This window comes from Rhinolophus sinicus, chromosome X, assembly GCF_036562045.2.
Source record: "Rhinolophus sinicus isolate RSC01 chromosome X, ASM3656204v1, whole genome shotgun sequence".
Classification (NCBI taxonomy): Eukaryota; Metazoa; Chordata; class Mammalia; order Chiroptera; family Rhinolophidae; genus Rhinolophus; species Rhinolophus sinicus.
Genome location: NC_133768.1, coordinates 3213550 through 3238846, shown reverse-complemented (window position 1 = coordinate 3238846; position 25297 = coordinate 3213550). Strand labels below are relative to the sequence as shown.

At 45.0% G+C, this 25297-nt stretch overlaps 1 long non-coding RNA gene across 16 annotated transcripts in view; it reads left to right on the top strand.

The window, feature by feature from the left end:
* LOC109435144 (uncharacterized) overlaps positions 1–23745 on the top strand; it is a 278364-nt gene extending 254619 nt beyond the window's left edge. For 3 of the 16 annotated variants that reach the window (XR_012493457.1, XR_012493447.1, XR_012493453.1), the window contains 2 exons: positions 6809–16306; positions 20607–23745. This is a non-coding gene — a long non-coding RNA (uncharacterized LOC109435144). Of the gene's footprint in view, positions 1–6808; positions 16307–17459; positions 18098–20603 lie in introns of those variants that run through there. The other 13 variants (XR_012493450.1, XR_012493452.1, XR_012493456.1 and 10 more) reach the window with 12 other exon arrangements.
* Positions 23746–25297: the final 1552 nt, after the last annotated feature.

Sequence of the window (25297 nt, the reverse complement as noted above, 5' to 3'; positions counted from 1 at the left end):
ACACAGAAAAAGAAGGATAGAGAATTCAGAGTCAACAGCTTGTCACCTTGCATTAAGTTGTATTTTTGCTTCATTTGCTTCCGATATTTTAAAAACATTACAGACAGAATCATCCAGCATGCTGTCACCCCTTCTCACCTTACTCTCCCTCGGGTCCCAGATGTAACTAGTCACATTTGCTTGGTTTTTCTTTTTCCCCACATGAATTTGTATCAAACACATGCATCTGTAAACTGTATATAGTATGGTTTACTATGCTTATGTTATGTAAATGCCAATTATTGTCCCTATTTTTTTGTGCTTTTTTTTCACACCAAATTATGTGTTTGGGTTTCCCTCATGCTGTACGATGAGGGTCCGGATTCATTAATTTTAAGTGCAGGATAGATTTTATTTCACTTCTAGACTGCAGTATACATCCCATATTTACGTGCTTTCTGACCAGTGAGCCCCTGAGTTACTTCCAGTTTTTCTCTATTACATGCAATGCTGTTTTATGCAATGCTCGGGGCCCAAACTCAGAGGTTTTGGATGGCAACCGGGGTTTCAGTTTTGCAGGAGTTCCCCAGGACACCCTAATGGGCCCAGCCCCTGCCGGGCGGCCCCTCACGGCCTAGGATTTGTTGGCTTTTACTGATACATGTGGTACGTGTGAGCGCAATACTCTTTGGCCGTTCTCAATTTCCATAAAATTGCCAGATAGTCCTTCCTAAAATGTTTATTTTTGTTCTAGAACTTGAATTAACATCACGTAGTATCTTCCCAAGCCATCCTCCATATTGTCAAACCTCTCTTTTATATTTTTTTATTCCTTCTGTCGCTATGCTGCCTCGGAGTAACTGGTACACACTACCTTCCTGCTTACAAATGCTCTACTTAGATTTTCCCAGTCTGGTATTTATGCTGTCCGTTCCATTTGTTTTCTTGTGTTTTTGTTTTGTTTCAATTTTAGAGAATGTTTTTCGTCTTCAATATTTCCAATTGTCTCTTTTTTAAAAATCCATCTTTATTCCATCATATCTGGCTTTTTATTTTTTCCAATTTCTTTTTTTTTTTCCAATTGTCCACTTCCATTTATCCTTTTGCACATCCAAAATAGTTACTGCAAAATCTTTGTCACGTTTCTATATTTTTAGTTTCATGTGGACTAAACGTAACCTTACAATCATTGGTTTCACTGGCTGCCCTTTTCATATTTCTCTCTATGCGTAGGAATCTGTATTTGTCGGTGGATTTAGAGCAGGAGCTGTTCTTGTGCACCTTACATGTCCTAGTTTTCATTTCACAACCTGTGCCATGCCACCAGAGTCCCCAGTGGGGAGGGGTGTCGTGCCCGGCAGGCCCCGCATGGTGACCTTGGGAGTGGGGCCTGACCTTCACACAGCTCAGCGGGTGGGGCAGTTACTTTACCTCCTGTGTCTCTACTGGAGGTGGGGCCCCAGGCCACCCCCATAAAATAAGCTGGAGCCACCAGGTACCACGAGGTAGCCGCCACTCCCCCAGGGCCAGAGTGCAGTCCCCTCCCCTGTGTCGGAACAGTCAGTGCTTGCTGTGTCAGGGCACACACACGTCTGGGAGCCGTGTGTGCCGATAGCAGACCCTGGCTCTAAGCTACGGACATTTACAGCTTCCCTTTTCATGTTTACCTGCTTCGCTGTGGGTTTGGACAGAGGTCAGAGGACTGAGCCGACTTGCTGGAATCCGCGTGCTGTTCTGTTTTTGTGTGTTGCAGTAAGAGGGCTGTCAGGTCTGTGAGAAAGGAGTTGTTGCAGGGCAGCTCCCGCCCTTGGCAGTGGTTCTTTCGGGAGAGTAAGGGGTTCTTGTCCCTGCAGGGCCGATGTCCCCTCCCCAGCAGAGGGTGTAGTGGTTTCATTCCTCTCGTTCCTGCTCCTCTTGCGTCACCGTCCCCCCTAAGGACGGACAAAGTGCCCTGTCTGCAGCTGCAGCAAGGGAAGGCTGACGTTTGCTCCCTGCTGTTTTCCAACAAGGGGTGGGATGGAGCCCACACTGGAAGTCCCTCGCAGCTGTGAGGGTGTGTGCTTGTGCTGACGGGCTGTCTCCTGTCCATGGGGTGGGGAGACCACAACGGCCCAGCTGCTTGTTTGGTCCTCAGCGGGCGCACAGGGCGGCCAGCCCAACCTCTGGCTTCTCTGAAACGCCTTCTTGGGTCTGGCCGTCTGCTAGCCGTGGAAATGGACCATAGCACAAGCACGGCCGATCTGCTCATGAGAACGGTAACAGAAGGGACTGCTATGCAGAAAACTGGTTTGGTGGCGTCCATCCACAGTTGTTTTTGCTGAGTCCCTACTATGTGCTGTGTGTCCAGACGTGGATGAGGAAAGGACGCCCTGCCCTGAATGACTGTGTGATGCTTAACTGCTGAGTCAAGAGTCAGGAAGCTCGTCAGTTACATGAAATCGGACACAGGCGTGTACCTCGCCCGGCCTTGATGTCCGTTCCTTTGCACATACTAAGAATGAGCACGGACTGAGCTTTTCCGCAGGGCTGAAAGGTTTCTGAAAGCTTTGTGTGGCCTCTCACTGAATCCTCACAGCTTCCGCACAAAGCTGGCCCCCAGGCTGATGCCTTTTATGACATGTCCAGCATCACCCAACATACTGCCTGGTCCAGAGACGGGCAAGGCGCCAGCCAGCCTTCGTCATGTTGTTCTGTGTTGGGTCCTGTGCTCACACAGGGGTCCTTGTTTCTGACTTAGCAGTCAGCTCAGACTAAATGAGACTTGTGAAGGCCCTGCCTCCTACGTAGCACACACTCAGAGCAGAAGCAGCGTGGAGGCCACATCTGAGAGTGTGCGGCCCCCTTGGACACATCCGTCCCATTTTTCCTGGGGATTCTTTCTCCTTGGCGTCTCTCCTGCGGTCCTCATAGCACCCCTGTCCTTGACACAGCTCCATCTGTCTCGCCGTCTGCCTCTTTTTGTGCACCTTTTGTAACACGAGGTATTTGCTGACTCAAGGGCTCGATTGAAAAATCTTGAACTCTTCGAAGGAAATGTCTTTTCTTAAACCAAATGTTAAGACTTAACGTCCAGGGCCGAGGTGCGGTGCAGGCAGGCTTGAGACGATATTCTGGCTCGTGGATGTGGAGTCCAGGACACTGGTGTAAGAATGGGGGGAAATTGTGTCTCACGTCTCCCCGAGGACACAATGCTTGGGACAAAAATTGGGGGCACGGGGTGAAGGGTGGCCATCAGGCCACATGCCTACAGTGAGTAACGGAATGCCATCAGATTGATGCCAACCCCCGGCTTAGTAGCCAGAGGAGAAGGTGCACCTCTGGCCGACCCAAATCTCTGGCCGGGTCCCCCAGACATAGCCATTAGCCCCTGTCAGAATGTCTGCCGCACCCTCACAGCTCCCGTCCTGTTATTTCATAACATTCTCCTTCAACTTGCTTTCTGATGTAAATAACTATCTTGAAAGGTAGACTTCATATTCTGACGATAACTTTAATCCTGTTATCACTTCGCACCAACAGAAAGTTCAATTGAAATATATTCCTAACTGTATTAACAATTCTCCTGCATCTCACGCGTGTCAGGGGCCACCTTTTGGGAAATAGAACCTTCCACATCTGCTGATGTCACTGCTTCCTCTTCCTGACGCGAGGAAATTTGTCTCATTGCAATTATCCACTTAGAGCCACATAAAAGAGTAAAGCGGTGGGAAGAAAATCTGCACTTCCACGTAACTCCAAGCAGCTTTACACTAATTACAGATGAGACCAAAAGACATTTCCAAAGTGGGGTGGGAGGTCAGCTTGAACCATAAAATGAGAAAAACCCAATAAACCTCAAGCGTCTTTTCAAAGTGAAATTGTTTTATTCTTTTTAATAGGAGATGGTCAGAAAAGTGTCTTCCTATGTTGTGTACTGCCCCGTCTCCCAAAGTCGCTGGTAGAAAGTGACTGACGCCAGGACACAGCCCATGGGGACAGCCCACGGTGGTATGCAGGGATTAAAACACAGTCCAGTTTCCTTTGTTTGAACCCTTGAAACGTGTTCTCTATTTTTTTCTCTTCCCTTGTTTCCTTTCCCCTTGTTTTGCTAACTCGCCCTCCTCTGAACCTTGACCAATTGCAAAACTCCCACAAACAGTTCTCAAAAGAACCCTTCTGCCGATAGCCAGAATGGGATTCCATCAACGACCCCTAAGTAGGGACAGGAACAATGGGAACAATCTCCAGTCACTCCACCTGCAGGGGTGGGGCCCCCATGATGGGATCTGGGCCCTTACAAGCAGACACACCAGCGAGTTTCCTCTTTTCTGCCCAAGCACACACGAAAAACAGGTCATGTGAGCACACAGCAAGGTGGTGGCCGCCTCCAAGCCAGGAGAAGAGGCCTCTGGATGAAACCTACCTTGTTGGCACCTTGATCTTGGATTTCCCAACCTCCCCAACTGGGAGAAAATAAGTGTCTGTTGTTTAAGCCCCCCCGTCTACGGCACAGCTCTATGCAGCCCTAGCAGACTCGTGACGTACTCCATTAGTCTATGATAGTCCCCCAACAGGCAGCGATAATCCCCTCTCTGAATTTCCTGTCTTACTGCCGTTGTAACCTGCTTCCAAAGGTAATGACACATTCATATGGACTTTAGTAGGGAGAGGAGTTACTTAAGAACAGGGACCATGTGTTATGTATGTCTTAGCATCTATCACTGTCTTATTTACAGTCGGTAAACTATTTTTTTATTGCTGAGATTTGCAGTGAATGGAGTTTTGCTCTTTGTTTGTGTGGTTTTTTTTTTGTTTTTTGTTTTGTTTGTTTGTTTGTTTTGGAGGGGGGTGGTGAGGATTTCCTCACTTACTGAAATACGTCTTCTGGCTGTATGCATTTGAAATCCAAGGGAGAAACAAAGTGCGGTAAATGGCATTTCAATACACTTGTAAGAAAGGAGTGAAGAAGGGACCCATTTAGAAAACAATCTGTGGTTAAAGTAATGCGCTCACTCAAATGTGTTTATCCATTCCGAAAGGCTGGCCTCTCCTCTTCCAAATATGCTCTGCGCATGCTTACCTCTGCACCCTGACCCACACCATTTCCAAAGTTACGTCCTCCCTTCTCCCCATTGTCCACTGAATTCCATCATTTTAAGAATGGGGAGGATTCAGACCTCATATCTCCTTGAGAGCACAATGCTTGGAGACCTGCTTCCTGGAAGGAGATTTCTGACCTCATCCTGCAGGCAATAGAGAGCCCATTGTTTTCTCTTTTACGTTGCAGTAAACAATGGTAGATGAGCCTCAAGCTTGCTCCTCAATGGACCCTTACTGGGTGCTCATGCATAGTGTTTTGTAGATTCTACTAGTTTGCTGTTCAACGAATTCAGAGCCTCAGCTGTGCCTCTGTCTGTCCCTGGAATCCCCATCCAGCTGGGTACTGAGCCCCGTAAACAGTTTAGGGTCAATAGTTCGCTGTTGATGTTTGACTCATTAACTTGGTCTTGGGATAATTTGGTTCCTTCTTATCAGATATGCCTTCCAACATTTTTATTAAAGTATTTTGACCTGTTCATGGTGCAGAAGTAATCGGAGATCCATTCCGTTCTCTTACACAGTGACTGTTTGGCATATGTCTTTGTAGGTTCCTAGACAGGGTCATTAGGTCTCTGGATCTGGTTTTCTGCACTTCCCTTGGTTTCTCTGACCTTCATCTCCCTGCTTCCGGTGTCCCACCTGACGCCTGACCCAGGAATTTCCAGCATAAGGATAGGCACTGGTGTTAATACCCTCGTCACTGGGTCAGTCCCATGTCCTGGAAAGCAGGTGTCCTGTCCTGGGCTCGCTCTGTCTGGGGTACCTCAGTCTGTCTCTGAGGGAAAGAGAGCAGATGTTGCCTGGTTGGTGGTTGCCATGGGAATCAGGACCCACCCCCATGCTGGGTGTGATGTCATAATGGGTAGGTGCAGCTGGGGAGGGCCCTGTGGGGGGTGGGGAGACAGGCCTGGTGCCAACACAGCTCTACGGTTAGGCAGGGCGTGCCGCGTTGTCTTACACTTGGCATTTCTAAGAAGCCAGTCAGCAAATTTAAGAAGTGATCATTCATAGATTTTTAACTCTTCAATGAAGTCAGCATGTGCCTTTAATCTCCGTAGACATCTTAGGAAGATTCTCACGGTCAGGTTTGGCCATCTTATTATTTGTATTAAAATTATAAGTAGTACTTAAGAAAGTAGTACATGTGCAAGATAAAAATCCATTTTGTGGAATCCCATTTATCTCTACCATAGGATTCTTAGACATACCTCTTTCTAATTAAAAATATTTTGCAGCGGCTACTCTAGTGTTTATAATGCATCTGTAACATCTTCCAATAATAGTAAAGCCGTGTATCTTATAAGAAGTGCCAACAGTATATACCCATCGCGTAGTATTACATTTTGCTTTATACCGTTAACTATCTTTTAAAGAAATTTAAAAACAAGAAAAGCCTTTTCTATTTGCAGGGTCCCCATTCTCACCCTGCACCTTGTAAGGATGCGGTTTTCCTTCATGTATCATTTCCATGGAGCCTGAATAAGTTTCTCTAATATTCCTTGAAGGGCAGGTCTGCTGCAGACAAGTTTCTCAGCTCTTGTGTGTCTTAAAAAGTCTCTATGTCCCACCCACCATATTTTTAACTTTTTTTTTTTAGTTACCATTGACATTCAGTATTATTTTATATTAGTTTCAGGTCTACAGCATAGTGGTAAGTTATATAAATGTCTTCCGTCGTTTTTAATGATATTTTCACTGTATGTAGAATTATACACTGACAAGTTGTTTGGTTTTTGGTTTTTCTTTTCAGAACTTTCTGGATACCATTCCATTACCTTCGGGCTGTTTTCATGGGGTAAGAATGTGTGTCTTAATTCACAGAAAGAGAACAAAGCTGCAGAGCAGTTACCAGATTGACCCAAATTGACTCAAAATTGGAATCTGTGTCAGGTCAGTTGACTCCAACCCAAGTTCACATCCGCGAGATAGATGTCCGGTGGTCACCTGGGAGTTTGTCCTCCGGTATATTTGGGGGGTTGGGTGGAGCGATGGACAACAGGTACACAGGGAATTTGACCAGCTTCCAAGCAGCAAAATGAGCTAAAGCCTTAACTGGCTACTTCATCACAGTAACCAAAGGGTTTTCGAAATGTCAGTGTCCCCAGAGACGTTCCCGCCTCCTTAAATGAACCCTGCACGCTCTCTACACTGTGTGGGTCTCACTGCTTTGATGGCCCTGGAAACCACAGCCGAGGACATTTCTCCAGAACCCGCCAGTCAAAAGTCTGACTCACTCATTTATCTGGTTCCGTTGAAATACCTACTGGTGAGGGCAGTGACTGTGGAAGATTCTTTTCTGTGTTTAACTGAGCAAACATCTAGTTAGACCAGAATCATTTGGTTTCTTTCTCTATTTTTAGCATCCTATGTATACATCTTTAAAAACAGTCTTAAATGGAATAGGTGTTATTTATTGTCAATATTTGCCATGAACAGTTTTAAATTCTGTTTTTTTCCTAAGTAAGACAATGCTGCCATTTAGTTTTAATTTTACAGGCAAATACTGACATTTCAGGTGAGTAATATGTGAAATTTATTTAAAAGCTCACAAATGAATTCCAGATTTATCAGAAAGTCAGGGTCTCGGTTTTCTTTCTGTCGCCGTTGCCATGTTAAATGTTCCCAAATTATCAAGGGTGAAAGGTAAAATTATTTAAAAATAAACTTTAAAAGACATGGGATTTAAAAAAACACTATAAAAAGTAGAGGCTATCAAAGGTTATGAAGCAATGACAAAATCCTCAAAAAACAAATTATGTATTTCTTCCAGGAAAAGACAGTGAGCGTGAAAAACACCCATTACTAGTTTCAATGCCTGATTGCCCAGAAATATGTTACTCTGAATATAAAACGGAACAGGGTGTTTGTTGCAAACTGACTTTGCAATGAACTTGAAGGTCAGGACATAAGGAAACTGCTGGTTAGTAATTGGTTCTCGATGGCCAGGGTTCCAGCCAGCACTGCGGCCTGGGAGCAGGCCGGGACTTCCGACTACCTGAGCTCATGGGGGCCATTCTGGTGGTCTCGGGGTGGACGATAGCCTGGCAACTCTCTCTCCTCTCAAAGCTTGTCATCATCACCACGCTCTCAGCAAACGTCGCCCATAGGTGTTCAGATTCCCGAAAGGTAGCACATCACCCAATATCCGATTTAAGTGAATTCAACAAACTACGCATAAAAAGTCATACAAATGAAGGCAAAAGATGACAAACTGAATTCACATAGAAAACTTCCTGTTTTTAAGCACCTGATGGGAAGTGACGTATGCCCTGTACCGGGCCGTTACCACAAATATGGCAGGGACAGATGAGCATATAAGGTTTGCTACAACTGTTCCTTAATTTAACAACGTTAATTGGGCAGCCGCACATGCTGGGCAGTGATGAATACTGGGGATGAATAAACCTGTAGAAGTCACATCCCCTGTCTGCTCAGGGAACGAGACAGGTACATACAATGATGCCCGTGCAATGTGGTCACCGATGTGGGTTCTGTAAGCATTGCTCTCTGAACATCGTAGCAGGTGACGTATTAGGTAGGTCAGCATAACTACCACCAAGTAACTCTCATGCGATCAGTGGAAAAGAGTTTATATTTTGGAAGCGGGAATTATTTATTTGCAAACCATTTTAATTATCCGGAACTGGAAGATGGGCCCGAAGTTTTTCAGGAAGGTTATAACTCAGTTGTGTAGGCTTTGATGACAATGGGATGGATGTCTGCAGTGCAAAAATATGGTTTTTTACACCTATGTTTTGACACGACAGAAAAAAGCACCGATACTCTACTTTCAGGACCGTGGCCTTCACTTTATCGATTTCTGGAAACAGTATAATTTCAAACAAAAACTAACATTTATGGAGCGTAGATGTCACTTTTACATGATAACCACGTGACGTTCCATAGGATTTTACTTCGTCCCCTCGTTCTAAAATTGTTCGTGTCTACCAGTGCCTATGCGTATCTGCAATGGCTCTATTTGTGTCAGACTGCATAAAAATCAACTCGACTAAAAGGCGCTACTCAGAATTATTTCTCCCGCTTCGTGTAATGCAAGTGTTAGAATTTTAACCTGGAAGTTGGTCTAACCGTAAGGTGTCTGTCAGGCATCCGGGGAGACTTGCTATAAAATGCAGGGGCTGACACAGCAGGAGAGCATGAGTGTCTCACCGTGTCCCAGGTGGTGTGGACCTGCTGGTCCATGGGCCATACCTGGAACAAGGCATGTAGTCCACTGCGTCTGTGGCACGTCGTTTAGACCATCTAGGCAGCTGGTCCTGGAATGTCCCAGCACACGGCCCCGTGACACTTTCCATCTGCTCCACGCTTGGCTGGAAGAGATCAGTCAGGAGAGCCAGAGAATGAAACTGGCTTTTACCCCAAGTGCCATTCTCTTACACAAGTGGGTCTTGCAGGGGTTTCTCCATTTCAGAAGTCACGGGGAGCTGGGAATGGCTCCCCATGCAGCTCCGTGAGCTTTGCAGCTGCCCCTGCAAAGTCATGGCTCTGAAGTTAGCAAGAGCCCCGGAAATGGGTTGGAACGGTTCGTCGCGTGTTTCATTTTGTTTTGCTGCAATGGTGGCCGTGTGCTACTAGGCCTAGGGAGAGAGGATGGGCGCAGACTATTCTCATCTAGTTAAATTCGGGCATAGTGATGATGGTCAAAAACCGCATCCCAGGCTTGTTTTTCTAACAGAATGATTGCTGTCGTAATAGGAACCACAACTTACTGAGTGCTTGCCACCTGTCATTGGCTTTGCACTTGCGTCAAATCCTAGCAACAACCTTAACATGTAGGGGTTACTGTATCCCCGCTTTGCTGCGAGGAAACGAACTCTAGAGAGATTAATTTGTTTGCTCTTGATAGCGTGCTTGCTAGTGACAGTGGAAGCGAAGGTCCAAGCCCACACACGTGTTTCTTTCCCTCTGTATCTCGTGGCGGCTCAGCCCCTCGTGCCCCCATTGTGCCAATGCAAGGCTCTCACTTCCTGGAGGGAAATGGATTTTCAGTCTTCTTCCTCCTGAGGAAGTCGCCACTTCCCTGAGCTGCCCCATGGTTCATTGCAGCTGACTTGGGAGGGCCCGGTAGCCCCCATACCTCTCTTGTTCGGAAGTGCCTGACCTCAGTGGGGCCCCAGAGAGTCCGAAGGTCGCCTCCATCCCTCTGCCTAACAGCCGTTCCTACAGCCGTTTCCTACACAAATGTTTTTCCTTTTGGAGGAAGAAAGAGATGGCCGCTGCCAAGAGTTCCACGTGAGGAAAGGATGCCTAAATCTATCTTGAAGTTTCATCTGCTTCCTGGGAAAAGACATTCACCTGCCCACCAGCAGGTAAGGTTCAAAACATCCCTTCAACCTACTGGTCTCTGTTAAAACTCACCCCGCCTTGCGTGGGGAGGCACTTGTCTCATTGTGCATTTCTGTCACTGCAGGGTGAAAGCTATAATGTTTGCATTCTCTGGGATTTGCCTCGACATTTAAAAGCAAAATTTGGAATTTAAAGAAAAAAGAAACTTTCTGAAGTCCCCGTGTCTTGGAAGAAACGCTTTGGTTTCGAGACCACTATTTCTGCTCTGAACCGAAAGAGAGTTCTTTCAGCTTTGCCACTCAAAGCCACACATTTCACTCTGATCCCTGCAGGTTCTTTTGTGCTCATTGTCTCGTGGGGCCATAACCTTCAACCCAAGGCTGCAGAAAAAGAAGTACCAGGACGGAAAAAGGCATCCGATATTATTGCAAAAAAATTAAAAGAGGGTACATTGCATATGGTTGGAAATAAGAGGACAGCATCAAACAAGATGCTTTTGGTTGTGATTCTTACGAAAATCAGCAGCTGACAGACGTTGTTTCATGTACCCTTGCCACTGTAGAGTTTCCATCAAGAAGCTAGTCTTACCAGAGATATTTGGGTTTCTGTAACTGTCCGAAGTCAAAAGGAGAAGGGATTTATCCGATGAAATGTCACCAGAGTTTTGTAGGCCTGAATGAGGGTCTTGAAACACTTTGGAGGTGTTGATACAACAAATGAAAGTTTTGTTTTCCATTCTCTTTTATTAAGATTTTCTTATTTGGATATAATCTCCCAAATGGAAGATGAATCCCTTATTTTCTCTCTTTGAATCGCTGCTAAAGGAAAGTATCATTTAAAAAAGAAAAAAAAGAAAAAACTGAAGTGTTTTCTAGACGTTCTTGTAGTCCCAAGCTAGGGAAACTCATATAATTTATATTAATAGCATAAACCTTGACAATGTTGTTTTTTTCCCCAAAAAAGGCATTTTTTAACAGAAGTTATGAATGATAGAAAACAGAGGTGTTTTGCTAAAATGGACAGGAAAATTACATGCACACTTGAATTCACACGGACGTGTTTGCAGAATGTTTAACCTGAGGCCGGCTGGAGGGGCAGGAGCCACATACATTGTCGTTTCACAGAGTTATCCTAGAGGAAACCGCTGTTACAAGTGTGACTTGTAACACTCCTCGAATACCTTTGTGAGCTACGGCCCACAGACATCTGATGGAGCAAACAGACCCCAGAACACCAGCCGCTCATGAAATCTCCACACAAGCATTTCTAACTCGCTCAAGATTTACGGTTCCTGAAACGGAAGACAGGAACACAAATCTCGTGACTGCAGTTCCCTGCACAAAACAATAGCCCCGAGGGTGCAGGCTTTGAGCGTTGAAAGCATTCACATCTGGGGAAGTGTGAGAAGTCGCTTAGCACTCCCCATTCTGCTGGTGGCCTAAGGATGCTTCCGGCTGACCCAGGTAAGGACGGGGCCAGCAATGAAACTGGCAGGCGTAGGAAGACACTGCCTCTTGTTGGAAAGTCTCCATTCTTTCTGCGCCAGGAAATGGATACTGCTCGTGTCTGCTGCTGTGTGCTGTGTGTCTCCTCATGGGTATTCTCTTAAGAGTGAAGCACTCTGAGCTCTTGAAGTCTCCCAGAACACTACGCTTAAGTGAAGGGTGAAATAAGCACTGCTCCATTACGCCATCTCAGCATTACCCACATTTTAGATGAAAAAGTTCATAGTCATAAAGGCATAAAGAAAGAGCCGAGATGCAAAGAACGTCATGGAGACTGTCTCCCGTTTTCCAAAACCACAGTGAAAGAGACGTCCGTGGTGTCACTCCTGGTTTATGGGAAGCAAAGAAACTGCTCAGCCCGGCCCTGGACGAATGGAGCAGCCGTGTTGAAGGTCCTTCTGATGTTCATGGTCAGTTTCTGGGATAACGAACTTGGTCGGCGAGCACGGAGTGTGACTGAGGCAGGGCTTTCATGCACAAAGTTGGGTCACAACTCAGAAAAGGAAGTGATTCCCTGACCTGTTACTTTTCAAAGTAACAGGCCCCACTGCACAGAATGGAGCCGGGAGAGGGGATGGTGATGCAGCGAGCAGGGCCCGGTGGGCAGATGACCCACCTTGACACTGGTCGGTGTTGTATTTTAGGCTTGATTGACGCGTCGGCACCCGTCGGTCTCAGCGAATGGACGGAACCAGTGGTGAGGAAAGTGACGTCCTCGTGGAGTGACCCTCGTGTGAGGACCACCCGCTCTGGTGGGCAGCCCGTGTCTGACTTCCCAGGAATAAGCTTTGAATTCTAACCTGATGGCCTCTGGGCTCGAGAGACAACCGGTCACTTGTCAGCTGGGAGAAGAACCGTGTCTTCCACTTTTGCTTTCCAAACTGAAATTCTGAAACGCGTGCCATGGTTACCCTTCTGGTTCTCCCCAAGGGCGGCCGAAACGGACAGCCCTTCTGTGACATTGTTGTCCATCTGAGGGGACTAGTGGCGGCATTTCAGAAGCCTGAGGAGAATGAGGCCGGGCTTGACGTCGAATCCCCTTGGCCGAACATTCTCTGCTCACTTAGCATCTAAGACTCAGGGCTTCAAGGAGACACGAGCGTCTGTGCTTCTTTGCAGGACAGAAGGAGAAGAAACCGTTCTAGACAAAGTGTCATGTAACATGGTCATTTATCACCAAATAGCGTGACATCTATTCTTCACACTGAGCGGACGGAACCACTTCTAACATTCTTAAAACCCATTCAGGAATACAAATGAGAAACGCAGTGCTCATTTGTTTTATTCAAACCCATTTTCTGGCCCTAGTCTTTCTGCTTCCCCTCGGATGAGGGGAGTAAACGATGCATTTTTCCCTGTGGAGACAGGTAATTGGCACCAAGGATTTGGGGCCAGAATTCCTCAAACATGTAAGTCGTGTTGATTCCATTTCTGAAAAATCCGTAATGACATTGAACAGTTAAAGCAAGTTGTATACATGTAATTGAAGTTGGAGGCTGTCACTGGGAGCCAAGTGTCAATTACTTATTTTTTTTTCATGTTTTGTTGGCTCACATATTGTATGTGAACCTTTTACATAAAATTTGGACGCCCCACGGAATGAAGCTCACGCCTTACGTTACCGTTCACCATATGTAAATAAGCACATCCTCAAACATGTATCATTCAAGGAAGACTCTAGACATGCATGATGCTTCCCAGCTTGTACACTTGGCACGGAGCACCCCAGGAATTTTGCAGTCGCTGTTCAGAAGTCCAGGCACCCCAGGCATTATGGAGGTACCGACGGTAGAATCCCACACAGCTTGAGAAACCTAAATATTATGGGGCATCTTCCTGGTTTAGGTAAGTTTCACGGCATTTCGTCTTACAAGGTAATCTGCTGTAGTCTTGTAAAACTTTTACCCTCATTTCTTGTGCTTTGTTTCTACTGTTTTAGAGACTGACTTTTGTGTTCTGATGGCCTGATTCATCAGATGACAAATCTCTTAGAAAGCAAGGTCCACCACTAAAGTCAATGCATCGGAAAATTTGCTGAGGAGGAACTCAAAATCAACGTATCAGTCACACAGAGAAAGACAACTTTTAGGTTTATTTTTCATTTATCTCAATCCTTATTGCACTTTCTCTTTGATTTTTTTGGTCACTTTTTATTTTGATGTGTTTTGAAGGATACAGAAAATGTCTAAGTATAGTTCAAAATTAACTGGAAACATTAAAGAAAGCCACCTCAGTGACGCTGTGTGCTCGCCAGAACCTCACCTCAGGAAGCCTGCATGGCAGGCGTCCCTTTCTCCTGTTTTCAGTGCTGTTAAACTCCGTCACTTGGTTCGGTGGTGTTTCCGTGATGTTTTCTGCCAAACAGGTACAGATTTTCCCTATGCAATTCATAAGAAATGTGTGGTATTAATAAGAAACCAGGTAGATAGTTGGAGGCTACGTTTCTGTCATCTTTCCCATCAAACGCGTTTGGCAGCCCGGAGCCATTGATGGCGAAGGGATGGCTGCAACATGGGGACTGTCTCACTCCATTCCTTGAACACTTATTAGCTGGCAGAAGGTCCTCCTGTTGCGCTCCGCTATGTTTTTCACCACCCAGATGAGCTCGCGGATGACGCTCGTGCATCATTTTGAAGTGAGCCCTTCCAAACGGGCACCTGTGGCCTTCTGACGCGTCCCCAGCCGCTCCCCAAATTTCCGACCCCACAAGCAAGAAGCTTCTGGCTCTACATGTGTTGTTTGCGAGTTGTAATGGCTTCCCCTCAGCCCACGGAAGTAGCATGGTATTTATATAAGGCAGCCGGTCAAAAAAATAAAAACACAAAGGTGAATTTCTCCCCTTGTAATGGGTTCAGCTGAAAAGGTAAATATCTAGATAACTACGTGGTGGGAAGGAGCTGGAAGGTGAGGAATTCACACACTGCCCCGTGAAACTGGAGAAATGCCGTTCGGCAAACGTGAATTGAACATCAAGACAAAACGGTTTGCAATAAGACATCTTCATGAGGTACTGATTGCTGCCTTATCTACATGCTCATGTCCTGAAACCTGGAGCGAGGATACGTTTAGTGACGCTTTTCATACCAGGCAGAGCTAGTGTGTATTGTCAGACGACACTGTACAGTAAATTAAGGACAGCCCATCGTTAGCTAAGGAGTGTGTGTGTGTGTGTGTGTGTCAGATAAGTTCTTTGCGTTGCTGGCAGTTGACTTACAGACCAAACAACACGTGTTCTCTTCCTGAAAGTTGACGTACGAAAACCCAAGTGTAATTGATAAGGCTGGCCGCCCTTCAGAGCTAGCCAGTGAAGTCTTGCTAAAGGGGAAAGAAATCGTAGTCCTATCCATTTTTCACTTTCTCCTCTTCAGAGGCAATCAAATAAGGGTGTTCTTAATATTTAGAGGCAGGACTGGTTGCTCCTTAGCTGTACCCCATTGTACACTGAATCCACTTCTCTTAAACCACCTACCATGTTTCCATAATCATTTCTGCCTTTTTCTATTGAGTTAAGTGCTCCTTGGTGAGTGGGGGCATAATAATAATACTTGTGGTGAAGTAACGTCCCTCTAGATTTCAGGTCCTGCCTAGACATTATTTTAGTATCATAAAAATGCTCCACGGTAGGTTTTGTCATTTCCATTTTGTTAGTCAGACAGGCTCAAAAAGGCCCAGTTGCCTTCTCAACATCATATCAAAAATCAGTGGTCAGTTTCAGACTTGAAATGAGTTCTGCCAAAAGTCACCATCAGAGACATTTAAACAACCACCATGGATCACAGATATTAATCTTAGTATTCCCAGGAACTGACCTATGCTTAATCTATAACTAGTGCACTTTCAACCAATATCTAGTAAATAACTAGTGAATAATTTCCAAGAGAAATATACCGAGAGATGGGACACAGTGATTTCTATTTACTGATGTTGGATTTAGTCAAGGAGATTTTGTGAACTTTCACGGTCAGAGGCGGTGTATAGCGAAGATATCAGTTACCGATTGCTGCATCACAAATTATCCCCAAATGTAATGGCTGGAAACAAGTGCATGTCTGTGGGTCAGGAATCGTGGCATGGCGTAGCTGGGTCCCCTGGCCCAGGGTTTGTCATGAGGCTGCAGTGACCTGGGAAACAGTCTCAAGCCTGGCCTGACTCTCTCCCAGGCTCTCGTGGTTACCGGAAGGGCGTCGGGATTTAGTTCCCATGTGCTGTTGGCCGAAAGGCCTTTGTTTTTGCTGGCACTTGGCCAGAAGCTGCCCTCAGTTCCTCGCCTACCTGGGGCAGCCAGAAGTGACGTCATTCAAACAAGCTAGTGAGAAGAACCCGAAAGAGAAGACCAACAAAATACAAGTCATGATGTTGTGTAACTTAATCTCAGATGTGTTATCCTAACTACTTCCAACCACTTTCAGTAGGAGGGATTTGCACAAGGCCTGAAGGTAAGGAAATGGGAATCCCCAGCGGGGGCGGAGAGGGAGGGGAAGTGTCCCCTCCAAAGGGTGCCTACAACATTGAATAGAAAAGGAAAGATGTGAAAATTCTGTCAAGAATAGGAAAATTACAATTTACCATATATGAAAGAGTTGAGTGAATGTTTTCCAGAGATTGGAATTGTAAGTGCCTTCCAAATTTGCAACATTAAAAGTTGTCTTCTAAGCAGAATCATATCAATACCTTTAAATAATATGCAAGCGTATTCCTTGCAAGCAAGATCTTTTTTTTAGACATTTACTATAAATGCATATACTGGGGTGCCAAAAAATTGTATGCACATGGCTTGTATTCATCTTTTGTTATCAGTATATATTGAGCATTACAATTTTAATAGCTTTTTCCTTTTTAAAAATGTATATACATTTTTTGTCACCCTCTGTATATTAATAAATAATATTAATTACTATAATACATACCATTATATATTATGTATTATGTATTATGTATAATACATAATGTATATTATGTTTTACATATCATATATCATTTAATTATATATCATATGTATTGTATATTACATATTATATATTACATATTATATATATACACTCTTCAGAGCCCTGGGCATTAGGCAAATTAAGTAAGCATTGCGATTATTTCCTGTCACTACTGAGCTGTCAAAAGTGTGAAACAGCTGGCAGTACACAGTCTGCTTTTCAATCTGAAAACTTTAAATAAATGTGAGATAAAAGTGTGTGTATATATGGAATATAAAGTGAAAAAATAAACTGCCTACTTTTATGTTTCAACGACGTTACACAATTCAAACCTTACCTTCACCTGTGAGAAGGCCCTTTCCATGAGCAACAAAGCAGATTGGTCTAGAAAGTTTTAAAATATGTTCCCCTGAGGTTTCCACTAAGCTCAGCCTAGAAGCCAAACACATGATGGCAGAACCCAGGCTTATAACGTCCATCTTGGAATGTGCTGACGTTGGGACATGTCACAAAGACGGAGCCGCACCATCTTTTGTCCTCTATGCTTCCCAGCCACTGGTGTATGCGTTACCGTATGTTATTAAATGTCATTTTAAATGGAAAATGTTCCTATTTTAACTCAGTAGTTTAAATGCTATTAATACTAATGTTCTCTTTCTAGTCTATCAACAGGGAAAACTCTTCCAGTTCCATTTGCATCTTAACTTTCATTTCTGCACCGTTGGGGAAGAATGTTTGGGGGCCATGCATTATCGTCTGTGTGTTGATGACAAACCAATGTATGTCTAACTTGACTGCGTTTCGGCATTTGTTTGAATGTGCATTCCTGATATATGAGGAATTCATGACAGTTAACACACCCATGTGACGTGGAGCAGTGAAGACGGGACTCAGGCCAGCAGAATTTTTCAGTGTTCTGGTCTGTCCTTTCTCTTTTCTTTGTTAGGGTCTCCTCACCTCCGAAGCGCATCTAAGGGTGGATCCCATTACTTCTGGTTCACGCTCAGAAAGCCGGTATAAATGCGCCACAGGGAATGACTGACTCATAAAGAGACGTTGCAAACCAGTTGTTTAAAACGCGTGAATTCCAACAAAGCTGCTCCTGTGCCCCTCTTCTGGAGTCCCAAATGCCCAGTGGGTACAAGCATTTAACGCCTTTCATGGAAATGACCTTGTATACGTCTGTATGTCCAACCAGATTCCCAGGAAAGGGAGTCAGTGTCTTTGTGCCCCAGGCACAGAATACAAAGCCTGGCTCCGCAAGATGTTCAGACGTCATAAAACCATCACTCACCATGACAACGATGCCCAGCCTCTCGCCAGAGCAACAGGAGTGGTGTTTTGAACTCACAACCTAGATGTTTTCCAGTAGTAGCTTTGATATAGAGAAAGCCATGGCACCTGGACAGACAGGTCTCCTGCTGACAAGCGTGGGAATAAGGTTTTCCCAGCTTTAGAACCAGAACATCACGCCATTTACCGCAAACAGTGAGATGCACGAAAATAAGGAACCTGCAGTGTCTCCGTCAAGAGGCCACGTGCTGAAGAGGTAATTCAGATGGGACTGTCCGCACAGGCTTCACTGGAAGAAAAGGGACCCAAATATCACAAGAATCATGGTGAACAGAGTTGCAGGCAGACCTGACCAACCTCTCTGATGCTCTCCCAGCCTCAGAAGTTACTGGTTTTCACCGCTTTTGCCTCCTACTCTCTCTGCTGCATTTTCTCTTGTCTCCAACACAGCGGCTGTCCTTTGGCCCAAGCTTTCCGAAATGTGGGTCAGGGCCTTTGGTGTAAGAAATCACCTGTGTTGGCTCAGGAGGGCACAGTGGGTAATGGAGCTCCCTTCACAGTGGGGTGGGGTGGGGACAGAGCCCCAGAAAGCAGTTTCCAGGCTCTCGGCCTCACATAGAAAGGTGCTGGCTCAGGTAGTAAATGGCCCTCAACTGTGATTGCATGGCCATCAGCTGTGGCTAGTTGGCTGTCAGCTGTAACCAGTGAGCCATTGGCCACTAATATAACTGCCATGGCTACGCTAGCAAGAAGATGGTGGCTAGCAAGAAGATGGTGGCTGAGCTAGCAAGAGCGGATTGCAGTTAGGATGGCAGGTTGTGGACAGTGTGGATCCAGCCTCCAGTGAGAGTATAGTGCTGCCAGCGAGAATATACTAGTATGACTCCCCTACCTATGGCTCCGTGGGTGTTCCTTTTGGGCCTGGCCACATCCTGCGTTCTTGTATGGGGAGCGGGACCAGAGACCCCGCAGGCCGCCCGCCTGTCACCCTGCACGACAAATGGTGCAGCGAGCAGGGTCTCCTGCACGACAGATGGGGTTGTGTGCCAGCATCGGGATTTGGGCCAGACAGTTATCTTGTTGGAACTGTTGCGTTTTTAGCCAAAGGGCTCTCATGCACGATGTGGTCAAACTATGTGGGCAAGCCATGGTTCAGGCATCTGTTAGGGAGCAATTGTCACAGTAATGCTAAGAAGGAAAAAAATGTCATCCCCACACCCAGCCCACAACAACAACAAACATTTGAAAGGTCACGCATGGTCATACAGGTGAGCAGGGCCCAGCCGCCCAAGTCCTGTCGCCAAGCCCAGCATCTGCAGAGCAGGCTGGATAGCTCACATCCTGTGGAAAGGTGTGACGTTAGCAGAAGGAGAGCTGGAAGACGTGAGAACAACCCTTCAGGTTTCCACGCATGATTACTTGGCATTGTTCTCCAGCGGCCTCTGGAAGGTTGCTTGTTGTCCACAGGTGCCGTAAGAAACTATATTTAAAAAAACAAAACAAACCTTGAGTTAAGCTGTATTACATCCGAGAAAAGCCAAACACTGTTCTCTAGCAGTAGAGAGATAGATAGCTTTTGTTACAAATAAGACAATAGCGGTTATCATCGTTGCTTGTATCCACATATATCTTGTGTACGCACTGAGAAACTTTCCATAACAGAAGTAATATTACCAGGACTATTCAGCATTTAAGGACCCAGAGTTTGTTTCATGGACATAACCGCAAACTCGTTAGGGGACCACTGGGTTCAATCAGCAAAATACTTTAATTATTTCAACCTCATACCCACACGATGCTGAAGACTAAAGCTAATTGATCATTTTGACTAGGTTTTCATGGAATCAGGTGACTCTGATGAATAACGGTGATGGTGCCCACTCTGGCACACAGGTGAACTCTCGACCTCTGAAATCTTTCTTGAAGAAGAAGCCCTGAAAAATCCCTCCACACCGCATGGCTAGATACGCCTGAAAGAGTCTCCGGTGCTTGAAAGCAGAAATACTCTCGTTATCCGTCCAAATACCACTTGAGAAAGACCAGAGAATGTGACGTGCGTTTCATCTCAATTTGTATCCACTTCCTTTCTAAGGACTTAATCTCTAGGAGCGTTTCACGCATTACAGGACTGACCGTCTGTGTGAGTACGTCGTGTCATGGGGAGGACAGAGAGGGTCATGTACCCGCCCTCTGTTAAGCCGCCTCTGGCGTATTACGGCCGGAGCCCCAAGCCGTTATGGAGGAAGTTCAGAAAGGATTCCACCCCAGGACTCCCCAGTTCACGTCAGTGTGAATGCTCCAGAGATGGGAAGCGCTGAGGCTGGTGTCCAACCTCATTGCTTCCAGCCTGAAGTGATTACAGATCTCTAATTCAGCAGCTCACGTTGTATTTACTTGCTTTGTTCTGGCTGTTTTTTTCCTCAACCCAGCAAATGTGTGCAGCCCCAGCCCAAGCCCTACTGCATAGCACGGGGCTGCCAGACTTTTCATGCTCGTGCTTCTGTTCTCCAAGTAGAGGCTGCTCACGTGCTGACTTGGATCGTGCCACCGTGGTTCCTGCCATCGTTGAACAAGATGATACTGAACTGAGGAGAAGAAACGAGCTCCTCGCCCGGTCTAACTCATGGCCTACTGAAAGGTAGGGTCCCAGACACCTGTCGGCGTTGCTTTGGGAAGCATTACCAGACACGGGAGAGGAAGGGGGAGGAAGGCAAGGGAAGCAGCTAATAAAAAGGCGGGGTTTTTCCCAGCAAACTTGCTGGGACGTGGGGAACTGGCACTCGGTTCCACGCAGGGCCTCTGGGAGGCAGTGCAGGACCCACGCCTCGGCCTTCCCCGCGGGGGCGGAGGGAGCCACAGCTGTGACACATCAGCTCGCATGAGCCATGGGTCAAAGCCAAGGTGGGAGGTTTGATCCCCTGGCACTTCCGGCACGCGGTGTGCTTTGCCAGAGCAGGCGCTGGGGGCCAGACAAGGTCCTTCACCAAGGAGACACAGGTGCAGGGGCTGGAAGACACACAAGAGCCGTGCTCCTGAAAACCATGAGGACTCAGGGAATATGGCAGGATAGCTGTACGTGTGTCTGTAGCTACATGTCTGTGTCACCCCTGTATCTGTGTGTCGTATCGATATCTATAATCTGTAACGGGATATGTGTATGTGTCTCCATAGATCTGTATGTCTCTATGTAGATTTATACCAATAACCATATATCTATATATATCATATCTATAACTATGTACCTATATCTAATCTATACATATAAAACTATCAGTAGCTGTATCTCCAATTACACCTAGATCTGTACATTTATATTTATAGATACATGTGTTAGGCATATGTTTATCTGTATACTATTGTGACTTTGCAACAACAATCCTCTTTCTGAAAATATCCAGGTCTTACAAACCATTTTCATAAACAAAGCTAGGTGACAACGCCAAACGACCCCTGAAACTTAATCATTCGTAAATTGATTGATTCATTTGTAGATTGGAAGAGTATGAACCATCACCAAGATCAAAGGGAAAAATCGTAACAGGCTCCCTGATTTATTGATTTTTTTTCAAAGAACCTGGTCTTGGTTTCACTGATTTTTCTCTACTGGTTTCCTGTTTTCAATGTAATTGATTTCTGCTGTAATTCTTATTCTGCTGCTTACTTTGGATTTAATTTCTTCTTTTTTTTTTTCTAGTTTCCTAAGGTGAAAAGTTGAATTACTGATTTTATATACATTCAAGGCAATAAATTTCCCTCTAAGCACTGTTTTCACTACATGCCACAAATTTTGATGTTTTGTTTTCATTTTCATGTAGTTCAAAAAATTTAAATTTCTCTTGAGAAAGACAGACTTCAGGTGACATCTGCTGAAGTCGGAACCTGCGCTGTAGTCACGTCCCACGGTCTCACTGGTAACGGTGTTTGCGGTTGGTGAAAGAAGCTGGCACCGTCTGCGTTCACTCTTCCGCATGGTTGTTTCTTTACCAGCTGATTAAAATATGTTAGAATTATTAGACACCCTTTTGTTAACTCAATATATTCATTTTCTCTAATATTTACCCCCAGGATTCCACATGCGTTTTATTACCACGCTTTAACCTAGGTAATTTGCACACTTGGAGATGAAAAAAAATCATACAATTGTACGTAAAAACTCCCCAGTAATACAAAGTTTTAAAATGCCTTCGTAGTCTATAAAAATCTAGATGTGTAGATGATTTCCAATTAAAAATCTGTCTTTTTTTGGCACATAGATTTACATTTACAATTCTGTGTTTTAAGGAAAATGAGAAATGAGCACCCTTACAATACACATTTAAACTTTGCACACAGGAGCTGTGGCAAGAGCTCGCCACTTGATAAATGGTTGCTTCTCGTTGCTATCTGGCACGGACACCACAGACGTGGTCTGAGTTAGAGTCTGAAAATCCTTGGCAGATAGCAGCCAGTTTCGGCTGTCTCGCCTGGGTTCATGTCACCTTGCCAAACAGCCTCAGGATATATTAGGAGGCTGTCTTGCCTCGGAACTTACATGCATTGAAGTGTATGTTCTAAATATGAAAAAGAAAAACCTGTCCACAGACATAGGAGACCTGAAAATGACGCCTGCCCAAATCAGAATTAGAAAGACCTTAAAGAAAGACATCTCACTCAGCTTTAGGCCAGTTCTCTTTCATTGACCCGATGGATCCATGACTTACCGTCCAAGAATTTCAAGACAACATGACATTTACTGAAGTCAAGGGCAAATCATCAGATCAGCAAGGAGCTTCCGTCCACAGAGCCCTTGGATGGTCATTTGGATATTGTGGCATTTCACACACCCATTGGATGGAGGGTAAATAAGACCCACTGGATTGAGAAGCATTGCTTAAAATAGAAGCATTGAAATACGCAGAGCTGTGCCAACGCAGGGCTTCCAACCCAGCTCAGATGACAACGCTTTGGGCACGTCTCCTGGCAGGAGTTGTCTGCCTACCCGAGATCACTGTGCCATCTGATGCCGCTTGCTCACTGTGTCACTGTAGATGTTGTTCCAGGTCAGAAGCTGCTGAGATTGGAGGGGTAAACTGAACACGCATTCTGTGTGCTGGCATCAGCAGTCACGCTCTTGTGAGAAATTCAACTAGATTCTGTGGGAGAGAAGAGTCAGCGTTTCCCATTCTCTTTTCGTTAAAACAGCGCAGAGAGTTTTGTTTTGTTTTTGTGTTTTTTAATGCTGTACATTCACTCTGCACATAAATCCAATCTTTGTGTTTTGTTGCATACCTCGTGTCTGTATCATTGCTTCAAAAATAAAACGAATATTTGAAAACAATGAGGCACTTGCAGGAAAAAATGAACTAGGATTTATGTCTACATAGGAAAATGTGTTCCCCATTAATTAACAGCCATGTCTAGGGATGTTATAAAACTGTCCTTAGTTTTACAGTGATAAATGAAACATGTTGACTCCTTCAAAGAAAGTATTGTTTATTGTTGTGGTAAACAATGAATGCTAAGTAACTGATGGAAATATACAGATAACACTTGGATAAACATGCCACTAATGGAGAAAGGGAATATTTCTTCAGGAACCAGTATTCCCACCCCCACCCCCTCCGTTTTCATCTAATGTTGATCAAAACAATCCTCTGGCAAATTTAGTTTTTTTAAAAACAGACCATGTATTTTATAATATATAGAGGGTGCCAAAAATATGTCTACACATTTTAAGAAAGGAAAAAAACTATTAAAATTGTAGCACTCAATATACACCAATGACAAAAGGTGAATACAAGTCATGTGTATACAATATATACAATATTGCATTTTGTATATACATATACTTATGCATATGTATATATACATATGTATTGAACAATGGAAAAATGGGAAGAGGGAAATCAACCCTTGTCATTCAGCGTGAGCTCTCGTACTTTTTCCTCTACTTACATCTCTTGATCTTTAACTGTCCACCTTCAGATTCGCATGATTTTTCTTCTCGGTCTGTATCACTTCCTTTGTCTGTCCTGGGCCAGAGTGAGAATCAGAGTCCACTCAACAGTTGCTGAACACATGTGGTACCAACTCCATACTGAAGCGGCAGGGGGAGGGCCAGAAGGAGAGGACGGAGGTCTCTCTCACTCATAATTCTCTGTACTGGGTATTTTCATCACTAAGAAGTGTTTACCTGTAGCAGGCATTCCACAATGGTGCAAGATAGAAGTTAGAAAAGAAAAAAAGGAAACGATGGCTGAAAAACAGAGCTTTCTGAATACAGCGATGCTCTTTGCTGCTAAATAGTGTTGCACGACACATCTACATGCCGCCAGCACCATCCTCTGCCCAAACCAGATCCCACTCCCCAGGGCAGCTGTTGGTGGCCGCCATCTTGAAGGCGGGAACGCCCAGTATGGATCATGTGAGAATTCAAGCAAAACTTCTCCCTCCTTATGAGTCATTGATTCATTTGCATCATGAATTCATTTCTTAAATGCTTATGCCCTTGCATTAATGGCTGGGGGATTGCGTAACCAAAATAGCGATTGCCCCAGATAACCCTCACGTCCACATACTAGAGTTGGTATAATCTGTGGAAATGGAAATACCACTGATGGATATTTCCTTTCTTGGTACCCCAAGAAGTGTTCTCCTGCCACAGGCGTCACCCAGCCACAGAGTGAACTGAAAGATGCTAGAGTTTTTTTACAGTTCCCTCCCAGAGGTAAATTTCCGCAGAGGTGGTCCCAGTCTGGCTGTTCTCCGATGAGGGTTGTCTCACTTGATGGTGAGGTTCGTAAGACAACCAGTCTGGATGTCGGAAGAAAGTACTAGAACTTTGATTTATACTTATTTCTACCTACATAAAAAACAGAGTGACTAAGATGTATTGATTTGTGACAGTGGGCTTGATGTTGAGCCCCCCGTGATGCATAAGCTGTGCCATGTCATTGGAGGCTCAGAGCTCCTCAGGGCCAGTTGGGAGTTTGTCCAGCGCAGAGAAGCTCAGGCCTGGCCTCCTTCCTAACCCCCACCTTTTCGTCAGTAACAGACCCTATGCACCAGTCAGTAGCTTTGTAGATTATTTTATGTAGGTTTAAGTAATCTCATCCCCACCCCACTCCCCCCAAAAATGGACGTGCAGCTGAATTTTCTTGCAGAAGAACTGTGGGTTGAAAATATTTTTCCATACCTGAAGTCCAAGGTAAGAGCCAGCAGTCTTCT